Here is a 22022-nt window from a genome sequence, read left to right on the forward strand (position 1 = left end):
ATACCCATAACAGCAAACAAGCAATTACCAAACCGGTCTCCCAACTGTCCATGTTTGGCAGACATTATTAACACCCTGTCCCACGTGTGGGCCTTTGTCTGACTGTCATATTTGGGCCTATCCAGATTTCAGTCTGTGATAGTATGACAGCTAGGCTGACATGTAGCCTCATAAAATAACATATTGCAACACAAACCATCTAAGGACCACAGCAAATGGTGTGGTGCAATGATGGACAACTTGTTAAATAGGTACACTCAGAGGTGTGAAGTCCACAAGCTTATGTGGGATGTAATGGCATGCACCCTGCCCACATCAGAATTACAAATGCATAACAGCAGCCGCTGTGGCCAAAACCTGTGACTGGACTATAGAAGGTCAAAGAGACACACATAAGGGGAAGGGGAACCACTGGCCGAACAAATGGAGAATGTGCACACCAGAGCAGATTGTGCAGTAACATAGGTGCCATGCAATGTAAGGAGTCAGTAAACATCACCTGCTAATACACAACACACACCCATATACATGGAGGCCCACAACAAAACAAAACCCAAACAATGGACACCTCAGAGGCAAAATCACATGGGAACTCCACAAACTTACGCACCACAGACCATGTAGACTCCACACACCAGGGTCTTGCATACACTAAGGCCTTACCCCAACCTCGAACACCTACCCTACACAGATAGGCTAACAGCACTGTCCCTCTACCCTGTTCCATACAGACTCTGCTGAGGTGACCCCTGTCTATCCTACAAAGCTATCTAGACCCTGCCTTGATGGGACTGTTGCACATCTGGAACTCAAGGACCACTCCTCCTGTAGGCGCAGCGTCAACCTGGGCTGTGATATCAGTATGGCTTGTTGGTATTGCAGATATGTGTACCACACACTCCCCCATATGTGGAATACACTCCCTGTCAACAGCAGGCCATGTGTCTCAAAACCACTAGTGATGTGCTCCCTGTATAAGTGCATGGGAAACACAGAATACAGTCCTGTGATCTCACATGTGTCCCTGCTGGACAAAGGCTCTGCATGCTGATATGTCTTAACATGGGCTACACTCTCATCTGCATGGGTTATAAGGGCTTCAAGGAAAATACCCCACTAATGGCATAGCAAACTACCAACCTATACAAAACTGTCTGTCAGTGGTTCACCTCATTACTCTATACTGCTCTGCCACTGACATGCCAGGAAGTCACAGTGCTATGTGGAATATACTATACTTATAATGGACATTTCTGCACAGTAGAATGCAGTCTGTACCCACACACATACCTTACAACCTCTGACAGCAAGACATCTGGACAGGGTCATGCATAAAAGTGGGACAAAGGCAAAATGATAGGCACATGTTGTAAATATTTGCCCTTACATACTGAGGAAGTTGGTAGGATAAGGGGTTTGCATTAGCAGGAAGTGTCTGAAGGTTATGCAGTCTGACATTAGTTTATAATGTCAGTTTTCAAGTATATGCAACTAACATGACATAAAAAACATAAGTTTATGTAGACTGGATGAAACTTCTAGGGATATACCTGGAGAATCTGCCACAAAATGTACATTTCAGAGGTATGGCCACACCAGGATATGACTTTTCAGGTAAAACAAATACCACACAAGTAGGAGGTTTCCAACCAGTATATCACCAAGTTGCTGGACTGTTTACACAGCTTCATCAGTCAACTGGCTGTAGCTACACCTCTCAACTGGCCTTTTTGGTCAAGAATGTCTATAGTCGGGCTCATAATAATGGTCTGTGCATCATACATCTTGTATTCCTCTGGTAAAGCACTGTGATGATCTGAGGATGTCTGTCACTAGGTAATGACACAATACACTGCAGTGTTAGACTTCAGCTATGTCTGAAAATGTCTGCTAAAACAAACCCAGTAACCCTAAGAAAGTCCTGTTTAGTTTTGAGAGGTATGGCTATAGCACACAAAACCCTGGACTGGAGTACAGCTATCTCTGGAATGGAGTTCCACTCTCACTATAGAAGGTCACACTGGGCATGCTCCTACACTTAGAGAATCACTGGGCATGCTCCTACACTTAGAGAATCACAGGCCATGTTGGAACCCACATCGGACTATATAACTGTATTGTGTATATATGTCTTTGCATACAGACAGCTATGTACACCCTAACTGTCCCTACACACCTCCATCAGACAGGATTACCCACAACTAGCTGTAGGTGGCCCATATGTGATATATCTGCATCTGTTGTGTGTGATACACAGACATATATATGGGCAACAGATAATATGTCAAGCATGCACACACATAGATGTGTGGAAGAGAGAGGGACAGACAGTGATAGAGACAGAGAGAAAGAGAGAGACACACACAGGGGAACACACACAGAGTGAATCACACACACGGATGTCCTGAATGGCATAAAGTGATGTCCTGCTGTGGGCAGTGGCATACCAGTTGCAACCAGTCACATGTGCCAGTATGAAGGTGAGCTCCATTGTGTAATAGCACTGAAGTGGGGGTTGTAATGCTACATCATCTGCCTCTGTGTTTGTGTGTGTGTGTGTGTGTGTGTGTGTGTGTGTGTGTGTGTGTGTGTGTGTGTGTGTGTGTGTGTGTGTGTGTGTGTCTGTAGGTCTAAGTATTATGAGGCTGTTCCCACTCAGTACACTTCCCATTACCCCACTGCACAAGGTATGCTGCTGTCATTCACAGTAGAAGTACCACTGTACACCTTTCAAGCCTATAAGCTCTGTAGCATGTGCAATAACTGCATAACACTATAGTACAAATACCTAGAAAGGTTGGGGTTCTAATCTCAGCCCTGGCAAATGTAAGTGTGAATGTGTGTTTGTTTGTTTGTAGGTGAAACAGTTTTAGGCCATTCCCACACAGTACACTTCCCAGTGCCCAACTTTAACAGTCCTGCCAATTTCATTCATCTTAGGAAACACCTTTGGGCCCTTGTCAGCTCTGTAGCACGTGTGATAACTGTGTAACACTATAGTGCAAATAACTGGATAGGTAGGGGTTCTAATCACAGTCCTGGCAAATGTAAGTCTGTGTGTGTGTGTGTGTGTGTGTGTGTGTGTGTGTGTGTGTGTGTGTGTGTGTGTGAGTGAGTGTGCGTTTGTAGGTGAAACAGTTTTAGGCCATTCCCACACAGTACACTTCTTAGTGCCTCGCTTTTGCAGTCCTGCTGATGTCATTCCCCTTAGAAGTACCTTTGCACAGCCCCAGTCCTATAAACTCCATGGAACATGCAATAACTATGTAACAGTATTGTACAAATAACTAGATAGGCAGGGGTTCTATTCCCAGTTTTGGAAAATATGTGTGTGTGTATGTTTGTAAGCTGAAGTATTTTGAGGACTTTCACATCCACACTTCCCAGTGCCCTACTTTAGCAGTCCTGCTGATGACAGTCCTCTTAGAAGTACCTTTGCACAGCCCCAACCGTATAAGCTCTGTGGTGTGTGCAATAACTATGTAACAATATAGTACAAATAAGTAGATAAGCAGAGTTTCTATTCTCAGTTTGGGCAAATGTGTGTGTGTGTGTGTGTGTGTGTGTGTGTGTGTGTGTGTGTGTGTGTGTGTGTGTGTGTGTGCGTGTGGTGTGTGTGTAACTGTGTGTATGTTTGTAGGCTGAAGTATTTTGAGGATTTTCCCACCCACAACACTTCTAGTGCCCTACTTTAGCTGTCTTGCCGATGTCATTTACTTTAGAAGCATCTTTGGGCACTTAGCCCTGTAAACGCAGTAGTGCATACAATAACTGTGTAACACTATAGTACAAATAACTAGCTAGCCAGGGGTTCTATCTTCAAATCTGGGAAGTGTGTGTGTGTGTGTGTGTGTGTGTGTGTGTGTGTGTGTGTGTGTGTGTGTGTGTGTGTGTATAAGTGTATGTACAAGAGTTTGCAAGTATGTATGTTTGTAGGCTGACGTATTTTGAGGGCTCTCCCACCCACAACACTTCCCAGTGCCCTACTTTAGCAGTTCTGCTGATGTTACTGCCCTTAGAAATAGCTTTGGACAACACTCAGCCCTATAAGCTTCATGGTGCATGTAATAACTAAGTAACAGTATAGTACAGATAAATAGATAGACAGGGGTTCTACACTCAGTTGTGCCAAAATGTGTGTGTGAGAAGGTGTTTGTATGTTTGTAGGGTAATGTATTTTGATGCCCTTCCAACCCAATACATTTCTTATTGCCAAATGAAAAGTTCGCAGGAGAACCAAATAAGGGTGCCAAGACCTTATGGTACACGTAATTTTATTGTGAAACCACACAACACAAAATTAATGCTGTCTATACAGATCCGTTTTCGAACTTCTTCATCAGAAACAAACCCAAAATGAGGCTAAAACAATCATTTTATAGCTTTTCCATCTGAAATAATTAATAAATTAATTATCCAATAAAATATAATTGAAAAATTACATGGGTAAAAAACAGTTTGTATAGAAGACATTACATAAATAAAAACCATAAATTCCGTATTCACCCCAGTGAAACTCATTGTTTCTGATGAAGAAGTTCAAAAATGAATCTGTATAGACAGCGTTAATTCTGTGTTGTGTGGTTTCACAATAAAATTACGTGTACCATAAGGTCTTGGCACCCTTATTTGGTTCTCCTGCGAACTTTTCATTTGGTTTCAGTTTTTATCAAGTTCGCTCTCATCTCTTGGATTGTTTGGTTATTGGCATTTCCTATTGCCATACTTTACAAGGATCTTGATGTAATCACCTTAGACATACCTTGCAACACTGTGAAATCCTATAAGTTCTTTGGCGTGTGTGATAACAGCTTAACAATGTAGTACACATAACTTGATAGGTAGGAATTCTAAACTAAATACTGGCAACTGTTATACTTTGTGTGTGTGTGTGTGTGTGTGTGTGTGTGTGTGTGTGTGTGTGTGTGTGTGTGAATCACATCATTCATGTGTATGTGTGTGTGTGTGTGTGTGTGTGTGTGTGTGTGTGTGTGTGTGTGTGTTTGGGTGAAAATCATATCCTCTGGGGATATGGCTTATACCATTTTGAGGTGTGTACCACCCAGTACACGTCCCATTGCTCTACTTTACAAGGCCTGCTGATGTCATTCACCTTAGATATACCTGTATACACTTGACATCCCTCCAAGCTCTGTGGTGTGTGCAATAAATGCATAATACTATAATGGAAATACTCAGATAGGTAGGGGTTCTAATCACAATACCGACAACTATAGTAGTGTGTGTGTGAAGCATGTCCCCTGTGGCTGTTTTGTGTGTAGGTTAGACCATTTTAAGGCCTGTTGACTTCCTACCCATTGCAATACTTTAAAGACCCTGTTAATGGCATCTACCTCACATGCACCATGTAACACTATACAGTCCATACCAGTCATCTGTACAGATGTACATGAGATATTCACATGTTTGCAACCTATATGTGGTCTGTGTCCCCTAACAATGAGCATACCTGTGATATCATTGCCAAACATGCCACAGTTACCTACTGACACACACGCCCGCACCAGACATCATACCTGACTGACACATCATGCTGATACAAGGTCTGTCACTCTATCACTTGTGCAGGTTTGCAGTAGCAGTAGACAAGACCAATTGCTATGTCTGGTGGGTTATCCCACCATCCTTGAAGGCATTCTCAAGACTACCTGTTGTAATGGGTTGTTTGTTATGTCCCAGACATATAATCTGTGTAGAGCATGTCATGTGTACGCGGCAGTATAGTACATACAGGTGGATATGTAGGGTTACTAATATGTCTATTGGCAACTGTGCATGTGTTTCTGTATGCACAGCCCATGTAGCTGTCTTCAGTGTGTGTATGTGATGGATATACCATTTTGTGTGCATCTTCCACCCTGTGAACTCCCCCACTGCCAACCTACTGTCAGCGCATACATATGTCATCCATGGTACAAGCACAGTTACACAGTTTCTAACACCAAGCCACCATGGTGCAATGGTTGTATCACTGTGTATTGTACATTAATAGATGGGTAGGTTATCTACTGTGATAAGTGTCACCTCCATGTACATGTGTGTCTCAATGCATGTCCCCATGCAGCGATGTGCATGTGTGTGTGTGTGTGTGTGTGTGTGTGTGTGTGTGTGTGTGTGTGTGCGCGCGCGTGTGTGTGTGTGTGTGTGTGTGTGTGTGTGTGTGTGTGTGTGTGTGTGTGTGTGTCAGATGGCTCTAACATGTTAAGAGCTTCTCTACTCACCATTGGCAATCCAAACAGCCCCTGCAATTGTCACCCACTTCAATAGTAGTGGCAGACACTGCCACACTACAGTACTGCTGTGCTCTCTGTGTTATGTATATAGCACTATCGTTATTGTAAGACTGCAGGTAGGGGCTGTGCTCATCCCTTGGTCAGCTGCCCCATGTACAGGACTATTACTCTGTGTGCAATACCAGCACGAGAGACCAGACTTGCATATTTGATAGCAGACACACATGCTGGTGATTGTCAGGCTAGACTAACACAGACTGACATGTGTCAGGAATACATGCCCCAAACCTGTCATACACAGTACCAGGCATATCCTCATCAACTGCATGATGGTTGAGTGGATGTGAAAGAAATGGCAGGGGCAAGAGGTGCTGATAGCTGAATCTGTTGCAGTTAAAGTAATGGCTAAGCTTGTGAGGGCACTAGTGCCAATACTCAAGTAACCCCCTCTAAATGTATGAAGGCTAGCTGGCTGTGTCAAGGGGATGTATGCAAGGTCACACTGTCTGCCACAGTTGCCCCTCACACACTGTTGCATGTAAACATAGTTGGTAAATATGTACATATACAGCTGTACCTTGGCTATGACAAGGTCACTGTGTTTCCACTCCAACTTACTTAGTATTGTCACTGTAAGCAGGCCCACAGCCTGCAGACACAAAGACACCTGGAACATTACCAGACCATAGTACATAACACTACAGTCAGTCAGCAGTACTAACAGCAATAGTGCATCAAGGCTAAGAAGGTACATACAACTCAATGTGTACCCATGACTACTGTCAGCAGGCAGCACCTTACACAGCATGACATTGCTACACTATACTATAGTCACCCTGTGCATCAGACCCATATGAGATGTGCATGTCTGGTGGTGACTGGCCTCTGATAGGGATGTGTGAGTGTTCGTCTGCACACCATCAAGTGATGTGGATGCCCAACACAGTGCTATGTTGGACAGCCATTGACTGTACATGACACGATGTATGGTTCGCTGTCTCTGAGCAGGGATGTGGCAACTGGTTCTGCCAGGAGTATCACTGGCATTTCCAGGACCAAGGACAGATGCAGTACTACTCCCTGATGGTGACTGCTGTTTGCTGGATCCATGTCCCTGATGGAACTGGCCAGGACAATGTGTCTATGGCCTGCTCGGTGTTGTGTGGGCAGCACCCTCCCTTTGTTAGTGCTGTTGGCACTGCCACTATGGGACTGTGAATGTGCAGGGCAATGTGGGCTCACAGTTGATCATTTTGCTGACCTGGCCAATGCCCTACTCCCACCACATGCTCAAGCATAGACATTGCATGGTCGAGCAGTGACAATGTCTCACCCCACTGTCTATCCATGACATGAGAAAGATGACTTATGGCATCACAAATGCCATGGAGGTCATCACGCATGGCAGGGAGTGCTGCATTCATGACCCTGAGCATCTGTCTTGTGTTGCAGTCGGTATGTGCATGTGCCTTCATGATGGACCATAACATGCATCTGGTGACATCTGCTGTGCACTTGCAACAGGGGCTTGATGGGCAGCAGTACTTTGTCAAGCACCCCTGTCCATCTGCCTGTGTGTGACCTTGCCTGCTCCCTGCCTTTGGCTGGTGTCTACACTCACACTCACCATACCCAACACACTAGCCTGTTCCATGCCACCACCCTTAACCTGTCCATCATCCGTGGCTGCTGGGGACTGGGTATGTGTGGGCATACTGACTGTGTGCAGGGACATAGTTGTTGAAAATGGATACCAAACAATGGCATGGATTCAGGCACCAACAATCCCACCTGTGCCTTACTATGACCACCATCATCATGGGAGTCCGCTAAGACACTGACATCAGGTTGTGAGGGGGAGGGACACCAACCGCTGTGATCAGCTGCAAGGGTAGAACAACATATGTGAATTAATTCCCTGTAGTATTATGTTTGCTGATACATACACACACACACACACACACACACACACACACACACACACACACACACACACACGCACACACTCGCACACAAGCACACACACACACACACACACACACACACACACACATACACTCCTGGTACAGTCTGGCACAGCTGTGACACCTATGGGCCCTTCAGGGCAGACCTTATGCTACTTCTGCCTGCTGCAATCTATCTCTTTCACTGCTACTGTAAGGCCCACATCAAAAGGTGACAAATCGTACTGTGTGATGGGCCTAGTAGCAGAATTGTAACTGTGGCCAAGACTAAGGCTATTGGAGTGTGCATTACAGTGTTACCAAGTGCATATGCATGTACTGTAAGACTTGACTTACTGCTATACAGACCACACACAATGACAGGGTGTAATGATATGTGATGATAACTGATGAATTGACAAGACTATACACCATCGCTTCAGTACCTACACAGTTCAGACTCATAAGGATTCATTCCAGACAATATGGCAGGACAGTCTGCAATACATACAGGAAACATGTAAAGTACTAGTTGCATAGCCTCATAAGTTGATACCAGGCTATTGGCCCTGATGCCCTCATAAGCCTGGCCCAGACGTGTTCCTTCCAAGCCAGCACCTGTTTCCCTTTCCAGCTGGTACACCTGCGGGATCCCAGGGGTATCCCATCCATTTCCCATGCAGTTGTCCAGCATCTTCTTCAAGAGGACTATACACATACTCTGTTAGAAATGGGGTTGGAGTTTATTTTACAGAGTATTGTGTGGGACACTACACTATCCCGCCAACAAGTACTATACATGTCACAGACCAGGTGAGGGTCCTGCATGCATGATGTGTGAGTGGGGTTTGTCTTACAGATATGCAGAAATGCCATCAATGCTGGTTTGTAAATAGGTTCATAGGTTCATAGGTTAGTACTACGCTAACTGCCCTTGCGAGCCATTTTAAGCCTAGCCAATTATCCCCTGTGAGATTTAAACCCTGTACCTTGTGTTTGTAAGGCAAACACCTTAACCATTAGGCCACCCTCCCAACCCTATGCCAGACACAGGTCACCTATGATCAGTCTGTATGACACTGAGTACAGGGACAGGGCTTTCAGCCTACCTGTATTGGAGAGGTGTTACAGACAATGGAGTTGCCTGGTCAAGAACCTCTGTGGTCTCTGCAACTGCTGCATTTGTTTGGCAAGGTACATGATAAAGGAGTCATTGAACTTGGTAATGCATCTGATAAGAGTGGAATACAGGAATATTGTGGATGACATACCAGTATTTGTGAGGTGGTCCATGTAGATGGCCTTACGTACAATGGTGCCCACACAATGGGAAACTGTCAGGTTGCTACCAGTGTTGGTGCACAAGTCACCTCACACCTGATTGCATGCTCAGTACAGTTTACTGTCATAATTAGTGTGGATAACATCTGCCATAGCAGGGAGAATGATGCCTCTCCTGGCATTCAGTTTGTGGAAATGCTTCTTGCACCAGTTATTAACTGGGTGAGGGCCTCTTGGGGAATGCTTGCATCAGTAGGGTAATGTAAAACAGTGGCTGGCTTGCAAGCATCTGTACACCTGGCCAGCCACAGACCACTGCTTTTGTCCTGTACCTCAGGTAGGTATATCTCAAACAGTAGAGGACCCCAGACCAATCCTTGGGGTGCACCACTTTGGAATACTCTACAACTAGAGGTGGGTTACACTACTTTGACCAAGTAGGTACTATCATTGGGCCAGTTAAGTACCCATCTGGTAACATACAGGTTGATGCCTAGCTGTGTAGGCATATGTATCCTGGCTGCCTGGGGATTACTGTCAGAAAATTGGGCTAGGTGAAGGTAGGCATTGGTCACCATCTTCCCCTCATCCTTGTGTTTGTTGACCACTTCAGAGAGGTCGACCAGGTTTAACAGGCCTAATCTGCCTTTGACAATATCATGCTGTGTGGACTCAGGAATTTTGATGTTGCCAATATCCCTGTTCATAGTGACCTTGATATTGTCTTCCATGTCCTTGCAGAGCAGATTAGTGAGGCTGATGTGCATATGACTGGCTTGGTTGGTGGATTTTCTCTGCCTTTGTATACAGGGATGACAGTGGTTATCCTCTATGCAGATGGGATGACAGCAATCCTCAGGCTTTGGCTGACTACAGTGCAGAATGGATCTGAGAGGCCATGCCTGTGTTCATGTGGGATGCAGCCAGGGATGGTATCAGGCCTATGGAGACTTCTGTGTGTTGCCTTTAAGAGGGCATTACGGACCTGCTTTCTTATGATGAGGGAAGGAAGGCAGGTGCTGTGCATGCACATGTGTACCGATGGGGGTACGGGGGGTGATGTTTACACTTCACCTGTCTGCAGCCGGTTGCCTATATCTATGCTGTATGCATATGTGGTGTTGTTGACCCCTCTACAGAGCAGATTTGTGTGTTGCCACTGGGATTGCAGAAACATGTGTGGAAGGCCTAGTGGGTGGCCTTGGTGGATGTGTCCAATTTCCACTCAAAGATAGCCTTAGGCTAATTCACCTGTGACCTTATTTGCTTGTGCAGACCAAGGTGACATTGCTTCCTGTAAGGCACCTGTTTCTTCTTGGCCCTGACTAGCAATTATATCCACCTATTATGGGATTTCCATATTGCTGCTGTCCACCATGGATGTTTACCCTACCTTGAGGGAGATGATGTTGTCCTGTCAGGTATTGCTGAGTCCATACAGCTATGTAGGTGTTCACATAGTATTGTGGTGTGGGCCTGGACACTACTGCTACTTTCAATTGATGGGACGTTGGCTGTGAAGCACGTTCTTCCTGCTCTGAGGAGATATATAGTCATTTGTGTAAAGTTAATTTTGTTTGACCCTGACAAGAAGGGGACAGGGAGGATGGTGACCTGAACAGTGATGGTTATGTGGTCAGATCTTACCATCGAGGATGACACTGTAGGAGTGCTACAGTGGCTACTCATATTGGTCAGGACCAGGTACAGGATATTTCTACCTGTTGCAGGAGTGCTGACCGGCTGATACACTGCATTGCCATTGACAAAGCCGACATGTGCGTCCATGTTCAAGTAGCATAGGTCATGCACACTACGCTGGGTAAATCAGATGTAGCCAGGCTGTAGTCCAAAATGGGTAACTAAAATCTAATACACCCAGGAACAGAAATGACTTGTAAATCAGATAACTAAAATCTAATGAAGTCACCCAGGACCAGGGTAAACGATTGAATCCTGATAGATTTTAGCAAGTCCCAAAAGGTGTGGTGGGTGTCCATAAGTCATGGTTGGAGGCCTGTAGTTAGCTAGTTAGCTATGATTTGAGTGGGTGTTTTGTCAACTGTTAACTGCACTCAGGATGTCTCCCATGTGTCATACTATTTGGCCAGCCTGGAGGTGTGTATGTGTACAATAATGTTCAACAATCCATCTCCTGTGGCTTTGCAGCCCTCCATTTGGAGTCTAAATGTATGATGGGATGAGTAATGTAACCTGGCAAGGTTAGTGGGCTCATATCAGCTACAAAGCAGGTGTCAGTGACTGCACATATGTCAGCATCCTACAGGACAAGCTACGTTTGCATTCCCATGGGTGTCATTCTAAGACACCTAGCTCCTGTTAGAGCAAGACATCACACAAAGACACACATCACAAGTGGGCAAAGGCTAGAAAATAGTGTCACTTTATGAATCTAGCTGAAACACACTTAATTGCCTCAAAGATGGTGTCGTATTCACAAGTCTACTCCATAGGATATGACATCTGACAATCAAATGTATGCTATTATGTTATGACATCAGTCTTTAGCAGGTTGCCAGTGATGTGCCAGACAATACACAACTGTATGAGCATTTACTACAAATATGATGCAGGCATATGGTCAGTCTGCAAAACCCTGGACAGTTGTCAGGTATGGGCTCAGTATATGACATACGGTTCAACACACACTTGTGCACCTGTTCTGTACTATGCACATACCCTATATAAGTCTCTTACATTTGTAAGACAGGCATATTTATCATGGTAGCATTCACAGGTGACATATGAATATTTACAACATCCCAGGTAGCTGGCCTAGTAGTGTCACACTCAGTATTGGGCAACAGACCCTCCAGTAGTAGTCATACATGAGCCGACCTTTGTTGGGGTGACCCAGGGGCCAGAGATGTGATCCATGTTGATGTAGACAGGGCAAGCAGGAATAGCCATAGGTTCTGGATGGCAGCATGTGAGTCCAGCAGGTCTTGTTGCGACCTAGTGTTTAATGTCCTATTTGACATTATTGCATCCCTCGTTCTGCATTCCATTACAAGCTTACATGACTGACATACCTGTTGTAGTGCTGAAAAATTTCCTTAGAGTACTGTAAATGGTTAGGTTTGTGCAGTTGCAGTCTGTTTTTGTGTAGATGGGTCAGACCTGTGTTACATAGGCAGCAGCTTGCCTTTTGTAGGTAATGCTCATGAACAGGTGATGGCCTGTGCACCAATTGGTGTCTCCCACTTGCTACTTGCATCCAGAGCAGCTGTGTTGTCTTTCCATTAGTCAGTTCGGTATCAACACAGTGCTATAATTAAGTCATTCATGTGTGCCTTGCCCCCTTTTCCTTGCCTGTGTGAAGAACATTATAGAGGTGTGGGGGCTACAGCTTCACAGACAGTAGGTGGAAATACCTCTCAGGATAAGACATATGGAGATGGCCCAACAACATAGGGGACAAAGCTCCAGACATAGGTACAGATTGTTAAGTATGTATGGGTGTTACACACATAGAGGATTGATAGATTAACAGGGTTTGTCTGGACATGCATTTTCTGCATGACTTGACATCTGAAAGTGATATGTCTCTGACATACCTCTCAACTGTCCAGATGTTCACAGACTGCCCAGAATTTTGCCTGTTATGTGTGGTCTGTTCCTCATACAAGTGAACGCTCTGGCTAAACATGTTTTATTGAATGATACAACACACACTTTTAAGTTTTTAGTTTTGGAACTTATACATGTTACCAAAAGACTGGGGAATGTCAGTAATTATACAGAGAAGGAAGAAGGCAGGTGGATAATTAGGTTACAAGTGGATAAAGGACATGGTTTAAATGATAGGGTTTTGTTGAAGCCATTCTTACTTGACCGTCCATTACCACACTGAGACACGTCCTTTTTATCCACCAGTGATCCCCTGTTAGATGTATTTACATGTGGCTTTTATATATCTTGAATGTACAAGAGTTTGGAGTACACTTCCTGTTTTATCTGTAGTTTCATTTATAGTGTTTAACCTCATTACATGTGTATTATAGATATGTGTTTTCTGTGAATGCAGGTTATACTGTGTGGCTCCATTTTGAAGTGTTTTTATAGTACACACATATATACATTTATGTTTTTTGTATATGTGCTTGTTTTTATGTTTTTAAATTGTTTATACAGCAATGAAGTGTAATAAGACTTTGCTTTTAATAGTTCCATCATGTGGTTGTGCATATGGTAACTTGATTGGCTGCTAGATAATTGGAGCTGATTTTTAAATGATCATTATGAGCTTTTGAATAGTTGAAGTCTGAGGAAGCATCCGTGGAGACGTGAAAGCGCTTACCAAATAAAAGTTTTGTTTTTTATATCACATCAGCGGACTGGTTTGCTTTGATAGTCATGGAGTATCTTCTTATTTTTTCTCATTGGATACTATTTTTTGTTTTGGAGGTACCTTACCCCAGGAGTGTTTCTGTGGCTATTGTTCCTCACACAACGTCTGTTTTTGTAAAATCAGTGGGATAATGTTCATAGGTTGATAGGTCGATAGGCTGGTACTAGGTTATCAGCCCTAGGGCCTATACAAGCCTAGCCATAACAATTTCCTGGCTATTTCTTCCCACATTATTTACTTCCCTGGACCCCTGTCTAGCAGGGCGACTGACGTGAACTCCAGGGTGAATTTTCTATCTCCCATCCAATCATCAAGGTTTCTTTTGAAGAGGGCCAAAGAGGTGCTCTGCTTTACATGTATGGGCAGTCTATTCCAGAGTCTGGGGAGTCTTTGGGTCAGGAACCTATCCTTCCAGCATGTTTTGTTCATTGTGATGACAAGGTTTAGATCCCTGGAGCATTTATCTCTGAGGAATTGGGATTTCTTTAAGTGTAGCATGTCCAACAACTCTGGGTTTGACATGGCCTTGTAAGTTAAGTAGAGATCATCTCTGAGTAGACGATATGCAACAGACTATAAGTGGAGTTTTTTTAGATGGTCAGCATAAGGCATCTGCTTTAGGCCAGTGATTCCTTTAGTGAGGTATTTCTGTGGCCTTTCCAGTTGCTGCAGATGTCTTGAGAGGTACATACTAAACGGGGTGTTGTATTCTATAATGGGTCTAATGAGGGATGAATACAGTGGGACAATGACCTCCTTTTTTCTGGATGAAAATCCCTTAGTGATGAAGTGTACCACATAGAAGGATTTCCTGACTGTTGTGGCGATGTGGTTATCAAAGGTGAGACCACTGTCCACCTGTGTCCCTAAGTCTCTTATCACACTTTCGGTGTTTAATGTACTGCCACCTATGTGGTAATTCACAGGTACATGTTTTTTCCCAAAGGGGATAACTATATATATCTTTGCATTGAGCTTGAGCCCATGGCTCTGGCACCAAGCATCTGTTTCTGTAAGGCCCTTTTGTAGAATATCCACATCATTTGGGGATTCAGTAATCCTTTGTTAGCCAGAGTCCCTTAGTGTTGGCCTGTGCTTCAGAGAAGTAGAAGCCAAACAAGAGTGGTCCCAGGACTGAACCCTGAGGTACTTCACTTGTCACTTGTCTGGAGTTGGATTTGGAGTGGGCTACTTTTACAGTGTAGGTTCTGTCAGTAAACCAGTTGGCAACCCATTGAGTTATGTAGGAATTGATGCCCAGCTTAGTAGGTTTTCTATGATTCTAGTGTGGGGGATGGTGTCAAAGGCCTTGGTGAGGTCCAAATAGGCTGTGTGGACCACCTTACCCTTGTCCACAGCTCTGGAGACTGATTCAAAGAAGTCAGTCAGGTTCAGGAGACATGATCGCCCCTTCATGAACCCAAACTGCGTGGAGTCCAGTGTTTGAAGGTTGCCAATGTCTTTGTTTGTAACTTCCATGATAATACATTCCATGGCCTTGCAGATCAGGCTTATCAGACTGATGGGGCGGTAGTTCCCAGGTTCCAAGGTGGATCCCCCCTTGTGTCATGGGATAACTGTAGCAGTGCGTCACTCAGTGGGCATGAAGCCTGAGGTGAGGCTATGGTTAAACATGACACTTAGGTGAGGTGCCAGTTCATTTTGTAGTTCATGTAGTACACAGCCTGGAATGTCATCTGGTCCTATGGATGCTGTGTTCTTAGCTTTGGCAAGTGCATTTTTTACCTGTGTGGTCGTTATTACCAGAATTTGGCAATCTTTCGATATTGAGATGGGCCCTTTAGGGGGCGAAAGGGGGGTGAAGATTGCACTGACTCGATCTGCCAGGATATTGGCAATATCCTTGGGATCAGTATATTTAATGCCATTCTGTTGTAGCTCAGAGCAGATGTGAGCATTGCCATTTAGATTCTTCACATAGCTATAGAATGCCTTGTGGTTGTCTTTGGAATCTTTGGCAATTTTATTTTCGTAACTCGCTTTGGAGGGAGTTTTTTGCATCCTGGGATTCTTCTCTTTTCTGCAACAGTTTCTTCCTTTTGTTGTAAAGTTTTGTTTATGGCAAGGGACCCCCAGATTGGCTTCCTTTTTTTGGAGGAGAGTGTCTTGGTTCTATTGGGGATGGCATGATTCATGCATGAGTGAATGTGCTTGTACAGTGCCTTAGTGTAGGATTCAGCAGTTGAACTTTAGTTCCCGTCTGTATCAGTGTCAGAGGTTTGTCACTTCTGACTTGAGTAACATGAAATTGGCTTTGGAGAAGTTTTTTATGGAGATTTCCTTACTGGGGGTGGGGGAGGGATGTGGATGTCAAGGGTGATTAGCTTATGGTCACTCCTGACCAATGAGGGGGTGACCATAGGTGTGGAGCACTGATTTCCCATGTTGGTAATGACCAGGTCTAGGATATTGGAGCCCCTGGTGGGACTAAGGATTAGTTGATCCAGGGCATTGGTATTTATGAATTCCAAGAACCATTGGGCAAAGGTGTTGGGGCACGAGTAGTTTTCCTAGTTAATGGCAGGGTAGTTGAAATCACCCAGTATTATGATGTTTGGTTGTATCTTAATATTTTCCAGTATGTTTAGAGAGGTGTAGTGAGAATCTTGGGGCATAGTGGGGGATCTGTAGCATGCTACAATTTGGATTGCAGTCTTACCTAGTGTTAGTTGCACCTGAAGAATTTCAGATGCATTGTGTTGGGCAACTAACCTGGTGTTGTGAATATCCTTGGTGAATATGGACACTCCTCCACCTTTAGTGTTTCGGTCTTGGTTTGGTGGCTGAAAAGTGTGGTAAGAGTTGTAGCCTGATATTGCAGGGGTGCTCTCTGGAGCCGTGAACTAGGTCTCAGTTACTGCACAGATACCGATGTTCTGCATTTTTAGGAGTGCCTTGAGAGAGTGCATTTTGAGGTTTAGACTTCTAGCATTGAGTAGCATTACCTTCAGATTTTGCATGCTTGTACCTGTCACGGTGGTGGTTTTGTCATTTGAACTTTGCCTAAAAAAGGCACTATAGGGGTGGCAAGAGCCTTAGCCAGTAACCTGAATCCCAGGGGTGACAGGTGCAGACCATCTCTGGCAAAGCATCATGGTCTGTCGATTAGGTCATCCCAGGCAGACAGATATTGGATCCCCTTTGAATGACACCAGAAGCTTAGCCAATTGTTGAAGTCAATAATTTAGTCCTTATACTGTAGTATCATTTTTGGTGAAGGCATGATGCTACTCAGGGCTAGGGTCATACCTGCCTAGGCCACATGATCCTAGAGCACTTCCATGTCTCTTTTCATGTAGTCCAGGGAGATATGTCTCAAGTCATTCACTCCAACATGGACAATGACAGAGTCATATTTGTACTTGTTGTGGAGTGACTTGAGTGCATGCGTTATGTGGCAGATCCTGGCACCCGACAGGCAGCTGACTGTAATTTTCTCCTTCTTCAGCCTGGTGAGTGGGATATCAGTGTGCCCAACTATAGAGTCACCTATGACTAAAGTGTTGGGTATGTTGTCTTGCCTTATGGGCTGTTGTTGGGTGGCACACTGGTGTTGTGAGCTATGTGACACTTTGGTTGTGATTGGTGTTTGCATTTCAGCTTTAGAGGTCCTTGTTTCTTGGGTAAGTTACTGTTAAGGGTCTCCACATATGTGGTATTAGTGTTGCTATGTGTGGGTGTTGGTGTTGTGGGTTTAGAAGGGCTATGTGTTGCTTGAGGTGTAGTGTAGGTCTTAACCTTTTCCTCTTGACTGTCTAGCACAATCTTGGGTGGAGAGAGCTTTGCTTCCAGTTTAGATATGTAAGTGCATCTCTCGCAGGTTGTAGGATTGAGGATTGTAGTCAGTAAATGTTGACATCCATTAGTGTTTCAGACATCATATCCTTCAGGGATGTTATGTTACATGAAATTCTGTAACACCAGCAACTGTTTCAGTTTGTAACAACATTATGTGAGATATGTCCCTCTTTCTGCTACCCATCCCCCAAGTCATGCTTTGTCCAGATGTCTAACAGTAAGAGGTTCAGAGGTATGATATATCATTATTTAGGGAAAGCACTCCTGGTATCATTCCAGGGACTTAGCAGACTCCTAGAAGTGTTATGTAGCAGTGGCCATAAATATGGTCCCACACCCTGGACATCCTGTGGAAATCTGTACATTTGAGAGTTGTGCATGTCTGACCATTGTTAACAGACTGTCAAGACTGTGTAGCAGTGTTGTGTGTAAATGTTTGTTGGGCTGAGTAGGGAGAGTAGCAGATAGTGTCATAGATCCTTTTCTGTTTGACTGTGCATGCTGCTACAGTTACTGGTGGTCTATCAGGTGTATATGTTTGTAGAGGCAGACTGGAAAATGTCCTGTAACACCTCAGAATTCCCAGTAGGCTGTGAGTTGGGCCAGTATATGTTGGTGTAGTGTGTGACTCGCAATCAGGATAAGTTTGTTCAAACAGTCACAGTTCATTTGGGGTACTGGCATGTTGCTGTGACTGTGGTGCAATTGGTTGTGGGTGGGGGTCTATATCATAATGTCGACAGGTTAAAATGTCGACTCTGACTTGTTCGACACAAGATTACCGAACGGCCAAATCACTGATTTTGGTTGGCCGTTCTTTTAGACCTGCCCTTTCCCTGACTGTAGTGTGGTCTCAGAGTTAGAATATTTAGTTAGGAAGGGTGTGGGGGTACAGACCCTTACATTGCGGGGTGTGGGTAGTGAAGATCTCCACTTAAATATATTTGTTTTTGTGTGGCGTTGGTATTTGGCCAACTGATTTCTTTCCGTTGGAAAGAAATTGGTGATTTGACCATTCAGTAATCTTCTAGTTCAACATTTTCATGTCGGAGAAGTCAGAGTTGACATTTTATCCCATCGACATTATAATATAGACCCGTGGGTGGACATTTTTGCACCAATATCTGCTTTTTCCCTATGGTTCCATCCCTGTAGTGCATGATATATTTGGAAATACATGGGTAATTCCCCAGATCTGATTTGGGGTAGTGTTGTGTTGCTCTTCCTGTGGTTCAGAAGGTGCTGGGTGAAATGGTTGGCAGTCCTCAATGTTTTTTCTCATCTGTTACATGACTGCAGTCATACCTCTCCACTGTTCAGATGTCTAGACACTGTCTAGATGCATGGTCCATAAGTTTGGTCTGTTCCCGAAAACAGTTGTTGGTTTCTGACAATTCACTGGGATGATGTGAGCATTGACATCAGTATGTAATGACATTTGTTTGTGTTTCAGACCTGAAATCTATCAGGATTTATATGTTAAATCAAACCATGGTACTCTAGCAGACTTCTACGCATATAACAGGCATATTTCAAAGTTGTCGCTATTGTTCGCCCTTTATCCCCCCACTTTGTTAGGCTTTTTGCAGATGTCTTCCAGTAAGAGGTTGGTTATGTATATATATATATATATATATATATATATATATATATATATATATATATATATATATATAACAGTACTATGGGTATATATTTTCCCTTATGTTAAATGACTGTAGTGCATGATATGCTTGTAAAAACATTATAAGTTCCTACAGCTCAGATGGTGTAGTGGTGCATTGCTGTGATTATAGTGCACAGGGTCCTGTGTTCAAGACTTGGAAAGAATGACTTTTTTTTTCATTAATGTTAAATGACCAGACTGCATGATATGTTTGTAAAAGTATTACAAATTCTTACAGATCAGATGGTGTAGTGGTATGTTGGTATGATTGTAAAGCACAGCATCTTGACAGGACTGACTATTTTGTTGCTGTGCAGAACAAGGGCTGATGGAGACAGAATGATTTAGACAGTTTAGTTAGATTTGATTTAAACAGTTGTAAGTGGGTTTGCGTGGTTTTGCGTGCATTCATCCCCCCATTATTTATGGCTTTGTACAGCTTTCTTGCTTTAGGAGGTTGAGAAGTATGTGAGGCAGACATCTGGGCATTCTGCGGAAACCTGTACAGTTGACAGCTATGGGTGTATGGCACTTTCACATGGCAGACATTTGTGTTTCAGTCTTCGTACCCTGCAGGAAGTCCGTGCTACTGCAAACCTTTTATTCTATCAGCTTTCCTGGCTTGTCAGTGCAATATTTGAAGTGTGTCCCTATTTTTGTGCCTTTGCCCCCCCCATTATTTATGGCTTTGTACAGCTTTATTGCTCTAAGAGGTTGAGAAGTATGTGAGGCAGGCATTTGGGCATTGTGCAGAAGCCTGTTCAGCTGACAGCTATGGCTGTATGGCACTTTTACAATGCAGGAGGTGTGTGACAGAACCTCTCACACACCCCCTGCATTGTTTCTTGCTCCCCTAGCTATTTCAATGTCTGTGGACACTGAAATACTTATTTTATTTCATTCTGGTGTCCGCGGACACTGAAATACTTGGAAAAAGGACCGTACAAGACTTTCTGAGTGCATGGGGTGTGTTAGATGTGTGTGCATTGCTTAGACATGCCCCCTGCACTCATTGTCGAATAGCCGTAATTGTAGTACGTCTTCATGAATATGCAAGGTGCGGGCGCGCTACTGCTACCGCTACGCTTGCACATGTACAGTCCACTCTGTGTCAGAATAATGCTATTCTGACACAGAGTTTACTGAATCCAGGGGAAGATTTGTAATTCAGAAGTTGAATTTTTTATTTGTTTTTGTTCACCTACCATGCTGTTTTCTTCCTCTCTTTCTTTAATGTGGGATTTGATCTAATCATTAATTTTATCATTATAATCTATTAAATGATTATTTATCTATTGTGTCTTTGTTGAAACTAAAATCAAATAAAATTTAAGTGTAATAACAACAAAAGGACACTAGAGGGGGCAATATATTAAAGTAAAAATAACACCAACAGTATGGATGGATTCCCTGAATGTATTTTTGGGAGAGATGTTTTAACTTAAATTCAATTGATTTTTATTTATTTAATAAATAAAAAGTATAATAAAAAGTATTTTAAACATTAAATGTTAAAAGGTTTTAATAAAAATTATAGGTAGGCAAAGTATTATAAGCACTAATGCACTTTTTTACTTTTTCATGTTATAACTAATTAATATTCATGAAGTATTATACTGCATTTGATTTGATGAATTTAAATGGAATTGTGTGGTTTTATTGGTTTAGTTTTAATTAAATAATTGACAAAGGTATATAAAATTAATCAACTGATGTTATAATTTTATCTGATGAAGTCCTGGGTGGACGAAAACGTAATTGTGTGAAGGAGCGTTAATATTGTTTGGTGATAATAAAGCCTGTTATTACTACTTGCTTCGAGAGGTTATTCATTGGTCGTAGGCACTGTACTTTTGACTTCTTGGTTTTTTAAGTGCCTAACACAGAGTTTATTGGTTTTGGTGTTTTCGTGTTTCGACCAGGAATACCTAACTTCTTTTTCAGAGATGAGCTCTGAAGGACAAGAGGACGTAGGCGAATCAAGGAAGTTGATTGGCCAATTATCAGAGCTCATCGACTTGCTCACGCCCCTATGCCACAACCTACTGTCTAATGTGAATAATGTACGACCAGACGCCAACGGAAGTGAAAGGCTAGTTGGGAACAAACCAAAAAGAAAAAGGGAGCTTACTGGTGATTCGGAGGAAGCCGGCGACCTTGAGGAACATAATTTTACTAATTTCGATCCAGGAGTGACACCGAGAGCATTACAGTTGGGGGCAGGAGAAGCGGAACAAGAGAACAGTGTTTTTTGTGATTTAGGTGCTAGAGCGAGGACTGGACTTCCCTCGGCAGCACCTAAAGGTACTGTAACTTTTAACAATATAGCGACAAATGAATGGTTAAACAAAGACTATTGTTTCAAAATGGGCAGTAATGTGACTCGTGGGAACAACAAAAAACATGAAACTGGGGAAGGGGATTCTTATATTGTAAAGCTTAATAAATTGCACACTATGATGTTTAAATTTAGAACTTATACCTTAGAAAATGCCTACCTAACAGAATGTCTTGTTAAAGAAATAGTCCCAAAGAGACTTAGAGTTCATAAGTATCCCAATAATGTGGAAGAAGGGTCTATTTTCCATCAGAGCTTGATGAAGACATTTAATAAATGTGGTCTAGAGATAGTAAAACTCATCATTGAAGAAAATGACAGAAAGCAGATTTGCTTAAAGAAAGAAATT

The sequence above is a fragment of the Protopterus annectens genome, chromosome 1.part0, assembly GCF_019279795.1.
Source record: "Protopterus annectens isolate FY-2018-M chromosome 1.part0, PAN1.0, whole genome shotgun sequence".
Lineage (NCBI taxonomy): Eukaryota > Metazoa > Chordata > Ceratodontiformes > Protopteridae > Protopterus > Protopterus annectens.